The sequence below is a fragment of the Pinus tabuliformis genome, chromosome 5_2 (genome assembly GCF_031772625.1).
Source record: "Pinus tabuliformis cultivar Carrire ecotype Pingquan chromosome 5_2, CPIR1, whole genome shotgun sequence".
In the NCBI taxonomy this organism is placed as follows: Eukaryota; Viridiplantae; Streptophyta; class Pinopsida; order Pinales; family Pinaceae; genus Pinus; species Pinus tabuliformis.
In genome coordinates, this window is record NC_142306.1 from 784,824,555 (window position 1) to 784,832,916 (window position 8,362).

The window sequence follows — 8,362 nt, forward strand, 5'->3', positions numbered from 1 at the left end:
GTAATGCGATAGGTTTAAGGTGTATTTAAGACACCGTCCTCCATATCTGCACATATTCTACCCTTGGAGTACTCACTGTTAGCACACTTCTCGTTAAATGAAATTCATTAAAGGTGGAGGTGAACCGAGGTTTGGACTGACGCTTCCAGCTCTGTCAAATAATGACTGATTGGACTCGGCAGAAGGGTCTGGATTACAAAAGCACCTGGCATATTTTACACCTTAGGATCAGGTGATGATCTACGACTATCATGCTCTAAGAATTATAACTATGAATGTTTTGGGTTTGTTGTAAGTGGTTTTTCATTTGACAATGCAAAGGGGAGCCTGTAGCTCATCTCTACAACTTGACTGTGGATTTTGATGACGAATGGTGGTGCAATTCGATCTCCTCATCTCGACGGGTGCAACAGATATCCAAGTACCGCATTGTGAGTTTTAGTTTACTAAATCCTTCCTAGCACTTATATTTTCAAAATGAAACAATCCATTTCGGCTTATTTGGTTCTTGGCATGGAAATGACTCAAATATTTGTTGGTCTGCTAACCCCAGGGAAGACCAGGTCAGGAAACCTATGATGTTTTAGAGGTAATGACCTGAACATGTTGTAGGAATGATTTCATTTATATTTTGTCTATTGAGAGCCACTAATGATTGTTACAGGGTTTCCAGGTGCTCATCGCCTCCTTCCATCTAGAATTTCTCCATCTCAGCTAAAAATTAACCCCTAAACATTTTTCTTTTGTTAAATGTTTAATCCAATTTTGTTTTAGGGTTTAACTCTGGCGTTTTTGTAAGCGCAGATAGGGACATGGAAGATGCATTTATGGAAGGTTCAGGGTATGATGGGCTCCCTTACACCAATTTTCATCCTCTCATTACAGGTTGGTCTTTCAGCAAGCCCTCTGGGAAATTTCTAGCCTAGTAGATTCTCTCAGACTTCGATTGATTTTGAAGATGTTTCGCCTTGTCACATTTTATGTTTTTGGGTTTCTCAATTGGAGGAAAGACCTCATGCCATGGCTCAAGCCAAGTTAGTTCTGTAGATGTTATGAAAGAATGGACAAGGGTTTAAATTTATTTATGCATAACTGGAACAATTATCTGAACCGATGTGAAATGGACTTGTTTAAGGGTTTAATCCCACTTTTTGTTGTTTTAGTTCTATATCCACATCTGTATATTGATAGCAGTTCTATAATCTGGATTCCTTTTGTTTCGGTTGGTCGACTCCCATCATTGTATCCGGTCTTTTATTCTTGGTCGAATGTGCACATCTTTCATTATTTGGTTATTCTGAGTCAAAGGTTTTCATCTTTAATGGTTTGAAACTTAGGTGTAGGCTTGGGCGGTTGGCTCACAGTTGTTCCTCTAGAACTCGATCGAGAACCATGAAGAACCCTTGCATATTGACTCTATCATTATGTACAATTCAAATTAAAGCTCAGGTTTATTTTATAGTGAAATAATTTTTCATTTGATGATTTCATGAATGAAGTTTCACTTTCTTTTGTGTTTTTATTACTAAAGTTATAGCTTATTCGGAGATATTGCTATTCAGAGATATTGTTAATCGTGTCCAACGAAATTTTGTATTGTTCCAGAATGTATGTTGTCAGGCTTATTTTAACATATGCTTAATTTTCTAAGATGCATATCATGGTTTGGTATATTAACATAAGAATCGTTCTATAGGTCGTATATTGTTCTTTTGTTAACTTCTCTAAATCACTGATGTATTATTATTCTGAAATGATTTTGGGTTATTTTCCTAGAGAATTTAAAGCTATAGGCATTACTTCACTATTATTCATCGATGTATATAAAATGACAGAATATAACTAGAAATTTAAAATGACAAAAAATATCTAACAATATAAAATGATAGATTGTCCCTAGTAATTTGTACTAATGTTAACTATCCATTACTGAACATTAATAACACCTTTTAGTTAATGATTACCAAGCAAAGACTGTACTACTTATCTGTCTCCTGCTGTGTTTATAACCGTGTAAGTATTTCGCTTTCTTGGAAGGTCTCACCACTTAGCCACGGATTCTGGCGATTACATGCAGATTCCCCCTCCGAGATCTTCCTACTTTTGACAGTCAATAAGTCTAGTGTAGTCTGTTATCTTGGGCATTAGGACCATGATCCAACCTCAAGTCACATACCATTTTGACTGTAATCCACAGTTTTTCCCACTGGTTACTTTTGTCCAGCATCAGGGCCACGGTCCAGCCTCAAGTCAGATACCATTTCGACTGTAATCCACAATTTTTCCCACTGGTTACTTTTGTTTAGCTCAAGGAAAATCTGGGAAGCATAATTCCTCCTTTCTTTTCCTCTAGATTTTTCCAACCCTGTTAGGATTCTCCCTCTCCCTTTTGAGGAAACAGATGAGCAACTATTTGCAACTGTCGCAGGAGTTATTGATTCTTTCTTTCATTGACAAACTATTTAAAATATTTAATTAATAAATACCAAGATATGTTCTAGGTTCTCGACCTTAATTCTTTAACAATGTAGATTAAACAAAATAAAAATTTGAAGTAATAAGTAAAACTTAGTAACAAAGTAAATGTTTTGTGCAACATAGGGTGTTACAAAATAATTATTTTGATACACTTATTTACTCCCCTTTAAAAATGTTAAATCCACAATTTTAAAAATATATACTATTTGAAAAACCAAAAATCATACTCTTTAAACATTTAATCAAATTGTGTTGTTTTCTTTAATATTTTTTTAATAAATTGATATAAATTAATAAATAGAAAATTTTGAAGTAATAAAATTAAAATTTATTTTAAAATAATAAAATTAAAAGTTTTATATATATAAAATAAATTATTAATTAAAAATTATATAAATTTATATTTTAATTATTTTCAAATTTATTCACAGGTTTAAAATAAATGGTGGCACAATAGATTGCTAAAATAAAATATAATTATATTAAGGATTGGTATTTTCTCAACGAAATGAAATCCTAAAATAATTTTAATGAGTTAAAAATCTTTAAATTTAAAATTATTCAAATCACAAATTACATATTAAGTATGCCAATCATCTCAAAATTCTTTTCACTTATTCAAAAAAACACAAATTCTAATTTATTTCTTCAATTACAATTTCGTTTCCATTGATAAAGCTCTCAATATAAGCTTTTTGGTTAAAAAAATTTAAATCATAAAATTGACAATATTGAAAATGTTATTCACATGGCCATTCCATCCAATCTCATGCCACACAAGTCCCATTGCGAAGGCTAGCATATTCAATTGGCACATAGTGCGATCTTTAGTTTAACGAGGAGAAAGATGGAATCTCATTACATGGTCGGCCCCCGACATGGCATCTCCACTGACTTTAGACGACATATTCTTCAGAATGTTGGTAAGCGTGGGATAGGGGTTATAAGACGGATCTCTAAGACGGGCCATCTTCCCCTTTGATTAACATTCTGTGACATTTTTCGGTAAAATGGAAAATTATGATTTTAATAATTATAAATCACGACTTAAATTAATTTCGAAATTTTAAAAATATTTGAGATTTAATAATATAAATTATTATTAAAAATACTAGGAATGATTTACTAATGCATATAGTTCCCTGATTAATCATGTATAAAAAATATATGGGTTAATTTTAACTTCAGTAAAATAAGTTAAAAACAAAAGAATTATAAATGAATTTTATAAACACTAGTGATGAACGTATGATGGAGGAACTTAATGTTATAAAAAATTATATATAAATAAATATTATAAATAATAATGAGAAATGAATATTAGAATTAGAATAATTTCAAATTCCTGGGAAATTGGTGGGCAGGAGTCAATTGGCATGAATTTAACTTTTTGAATTTATTAAAAGTCAATGCAACCTAACAAACTCTTTAATACGCCACAATCAGTTATAAACATTGAGGCTAAGTCTGTGCTGAGTATATTCCCTTGAAAATCAATCTAGACTCTCAATTAAAAGATGGAAAAAAAAAACAAAAATCTTCATTTATCTTAAATAGAATTTTTTTTTACAAATATAAATTATTATTAAAAAAATATCTGAACATGTTAATTTCTATGTAACTAATTCTGAATACATTTATTTCTTAGTAACTCAAACTTATTCTAAATGACACTAACTAATATTTAATATATTGAAATATTACTAAACACTAACTAATATTTAATATATTGAAATATTACTAACTTTGGAGATAAATTGATTGGTAAGGCTTTTACTATTTTAAATCTTATTTATTTTTATTAAAACACAAAATAATTACTAACTTTGGACAAATATGCCCGATATATTGATTGGCCAAGTTTTTATTATTTTAAATCTTATTTACTTTGGTTAATACACGAAAAAAAAGGGGAAAATTAAGAAGGTTTATAGCGTAGTTTAGTTTCTAAGTTGTTTTTGTCATATTTTCTATCATGGTTGAATGAAATTTGATAGAGATTTTTAGAATCATTAAGGTTCAATGATATAATTTATAAAAGTTGAATGAATGTAGTTTAGTTTTTAAGTTGTTTTTGTCTTATTTTTCTATCATTGTTGAATGAAATTTGATAGAGATTTTTAGAATCATTAAGATTCAATTATATAATTTATAGAAGTTGAATGAAAATTGATAAAAAAATTTAGAACTATTAAGGTTCAATTATTTAATTTATAAAATTTGTGTGTCTCTTATGTATGGAGTTATATATATATATATTTATTTATTTAAAGAAATATAAAAGTTTAAAAATAAAATAAATTTTGTAATCTTTTCATATATTTAAATATAACATAATTATTTAATTATTTAGGTGTTAATTTTTAATTATAATTAAATTAATTAATTATATTGAAATGTTTGTTGTGTTTATGAATGGTCAAATTTAATAAGATTAAATATATTTTATCAAAAGATAATTATTAATTTTTATTAAATATTTTAGAATGTTCATAGTAGTATACATAATTCAAAGGTTGAGATTTATCTACATAATAGAAAATGCTATTTGATTATAAAATTTAGTTTTGGGATATATTAATTAATTTTTATTGGAGGTTAGTCTAAAGAGTGTACATTTTGATATTTTTCTAGCATTTTTTTTTATACGAGTTTTAGTTAGTTTGAAAAAAAAATTGTTAAAATGAGAGATTTTAGTTGTTAAATGTGTACAAATTGACTGCAGCTTTTGAGGAATTCTAAAGCCATTTATAGATTGACAATGCATTTCTAATGATAAAACATAGTCATCTCACTGATTTAATTTTATTTTTTTCAATATGGTTTAAGATCATTTGTGGCCATACATTCACGAAATAATTGTGCCAGCCAGATCCACCCAAAAAGATCACTACCCAAAAAATCACTTCTTACCAGCTCAACAATAGAAACTGAACCCGAAATCCATTTATAGATTCAAAATGCATTTCTAATGATAAAACATAATAATCTCGCTGATTTTATTTTATTTTTTCAATATGGTTTATCATTTTAAAAAATCTGTGACCCTATATTCATGAAATAATTGTGCCAGCCAAATCTACCCAAAAAAATCACTACCCAAAAATCACTTCTTTCCAACTCAACCACAAAAACAGAACCCTAAAATATCCGAAAAATTAAACCCATAAACTTCCTTACCAAGACTCATGTATTCAATTGAATGAACTGCTTTTCAATATTTGGTTTTACTCGGAAAAACGGACTCCGATTACCTGGTCGGGCCCACCCTGTCTCCGCTTTGACTGTAGATCACATTTTCCACATAATCAACGCAACATGGGATACCGGGTTATCGTATGGATCTCTACGGTAGGCCATCTTCCCTTTTGATTAAAATTGGGTCAGATTTTCAGCAAAATAAAAATTGTGATTTTATTATTATAAATGAAGATTTATATTAAACTTTGAAATTTTGAAAATTATTAAATCTTCAGCAATATAAATTAAATAATATAAACAATTATTTTGAAAATTTCCAGAAACTACATGTATTTCTTAATAACTCCAACTTATTCTAAATGGCATTCGTCTAAAATTCATCCAGAACCAACCAACTAATATTTAATGTATTGATAACGTCCGAAAATTAAAACCCAGCTTATTCTAAATGGCATTCGTCTAAAATTCATCCAGAACCAACCAACTAATATTTAATATATTGATAACGTCCGAAAATTAAAACCAATGATTTGATTGGTCAGCATTTTAGTATTTCGAATCTTAGGTCTCAGTCAAGATATAACAAATAAAAAAACGAAGAAAGGGCATAGGAGTGAACTAGAATGTATTTTAATTTTATTTACTTCGTGAATATTAAAATAAAAAAATTAAATTATGTAGGGTAGAATAGATGGTGAAATGCTGTTTAGTTAAAGTATTTTGTGGAAAAAAAAAGTTATTAGTTTAAACTTTGTGATGTTAGTGTGGTTGAAGCTAGGTGTAATTCCGAGGTGATTCTAGTGTGATCCAAGCTAAATGTGATTCTAAGATCTCTTACTCAAGTCAAAATGTGCAATGATTTTATGAATTTTTAATTGTTTTTGTTTATATATATAATATATCAATTTTACATAAAATTTCACAATGATTTACAACTTTGAATGTCTTAGATTTTTGATAATATTAAATCTATTTATTAATTGAAAAATATATTTTTAGCAACTAAAATTCAAGATGACTCCAAAACTTATACCATTGAATTCCATAGATTCTTCAAAATACTAATCCATTGATGTATTTAGTAAACATTTTCAATAATGATGAGTAAAGAACATTTTCAATAGTTATGAATAAAGAACTTACCCAAATTTATAACTTCGAAACCACAAGATATAAACAAGTGTTGCAGTGCAATTTAGTTGTGCCACTAACTATTGTAAATTGAAATATATAATGGAAAAATTAATTGCCTACTAAGGAGTAATGAGTTGTATAATTTTTTAGTGGGTAATAATCAGTAGTACCTTCATGTGTCCGTATCTCCAACCATTGAATATGTTCGGAGCAAGAGAGAATATTATAAATGTGTGAAATATGGTAAGAAATATTTTAGAATCTATGGAAATTTGCAATATTAAACCATTGAACTTGGTTCTTGTTCACTAAAATTGAAATATATAATGGAAAAATTAATTGCCTATTAAGGAGTAACGAGTTGTATAATTTTTTAGTGGGTAATAATCAGTAGTACCTTCATGTGTCCGTATCTCCAACCATTGAATATGTTCAGAGCAAGAGAGAATATTATAAATGTGTGAAATATGGTAAAAAATATTTTAGAATTTATGGAAATGTGCAATATTAAACCATTGAACTTGGTTCTTGTTCACTAGATTTCAAAAATTTCCTAAAATATTCAATCAACTAAAATAAATTTAACCATTAAAAAAGTTACAACAAAACTGAATATGACGACCAACTTATTTAAAATAAGAAAGACTCACTATACATAAGAACTTTTCTCTCCAACATATTTTTGATGGTGGGCATCTGCTTCTTTCACTAGCATTATTTTGAATATTGAATGAGTTATTGGTAATTTGCAAATTCTTAAATATTTAAAAAATGAACTCATAAATATTTTTTTTGTAAGCTTTGCGGGATTAATCTTCATCATGTCCAATATATCCCTGGATCGAGGCGGGGAATTGAACAAGTGACTTCACATCAAAGAGTGCTTTTAGAATTTGATTTTAATTTTATTGATTCAAATTTGGATATATATCCATATTTTAGATTATTTTAGAGATTTAATTTGATTTAACTAGTGTATATTCCTGCATTTATGGAAATCTATATTTTGTCATTATATCTATAGAATATTTTGAAATATATACTCAAATTTAAAAGAAAATTTAAATTACAAAATATTTTAAACATTTACATTCTAATTATAGCAATATTTACTTCTAACATATTCTGAAATATTCCATCAAGTTGAATTATTATAATAAGTAAAGAAAAAACAATTTTTAGAACATTTTACAATTTGCAATTGAAATAAAAATAAACATTTATGAATTCTTGTGCAGATACTTACATTTCAAATTGAAGATGGTCATTCCTTGAGCACTGAGGAACTAGGGTTTCGAACAGGGGGTGACAAGTGCGAGTAGGTAATGATGGAGAGGCTTGGAGGAGGGAGCTCCACTCCATCCTACAGGAACGTGGTTTCGAACAAAAGTAAAGAGCCGAGTCTAAACAATCTCTGGAATCCAGTGGAGGAAGAAACAAAGACAACTGACACTCACAAGCCAGGAAGCAGCATTTCCCAAGGAAAGGAAGGGACCCACAAGGAAGCTAGGCAAGAAAAGATTCCTAGCGACGCTAATCAGAGAACTGA